Here is a 731-nt window from a genome sequence, read left to right as displayed (position 1 = left end):
CACAACATATTTCCAAAGGTCTCGGTCACAAGTCATTGCCTCGGTGAGGCCTAATGTTCGAAGGTCGTGCTCCACCACCTCATCCCAGGTCTTCCTGGGTCTATCTCTTCCACAGGTACTCTCAACCACATGGCTGTGGCATTTTTTTACACAGCTATCCTCGTCCATTCTCGCCAAATGACCATACAATCGTCTCTCTTGCACACCACAACTGATGCTTCTTAGGTCCAACTTTTCTCTCAAGGTACTTACACTCTGTCAAGTATGCACACTGACATTACTCATCCATCGGAGCATACTGGATTCGTTTCTTGCAAGCTTACACATGTCCTCAGCAGCCACAGCCCATGTTTCACTGCCATGTAGCAAGGCTGTTTGCACACATGCGACATACAGTCTACCTTTTACTCTGAGCGAGAGGCCTTTTGTCACCAGCAGAGGTAAGAGCTCCCTGAACTTTGCCCAGGCTATTCTTATTCTAGCAGCTACACTTTCAGCGCAGCCTCTCCCACTACTGACTTGGTCACCTAGGTAACGGAAGCTATCAACTACTTCTAGTTTTTCTCCCTGGAATGTAGCAGAAGTTGTTCTCTGCACATTTTCAGAGTTTATTGCTCCTGAGCATCTGCCACATAAAAACTATCTTGCTAGTTAGCCTTCCTTTGATATTGCTGCACCTCTTATGTGCCCATAGCTTACACTGGGTACGTCTTGTAGAGTTTCTACCTATG

The 731-nt window shown here is 46.6% G+C and overlaps 1 protein-coding gene across 4 annotated transcripts in view; it reads left to right on the top strand.

Annotated features, from left to right (window-relative positions):
* Positions 1 to 731, top strand: part of LOC106870746 (chitinase-3-like protein 1) — a 34,898-nt gene that overhangs the window by 30,293 nt on the left and 3,874 nt on the right. The gene's annotated exons all lie outside the window — the stretch shown is intronic.

Source organism: Octopus bimaculoides, chromosome 2 (assembly GCF_001194135.2).
Source record: "Octopus bimaculoides isolate UCB-OBI-ISO-001 chromosome 2, ASM119413v2, whole genome shotgun sequence".
Classification (NCBI taxonomy): Eukaryota; Metazoa; Mollusca; class Cephalopoda; order Octopoda; family Octopodidae; genus Octopus; species Octopus bimaculoides.
This window is presented reverse-complemented; position numbering and strand designations above follow the sequence as displayed.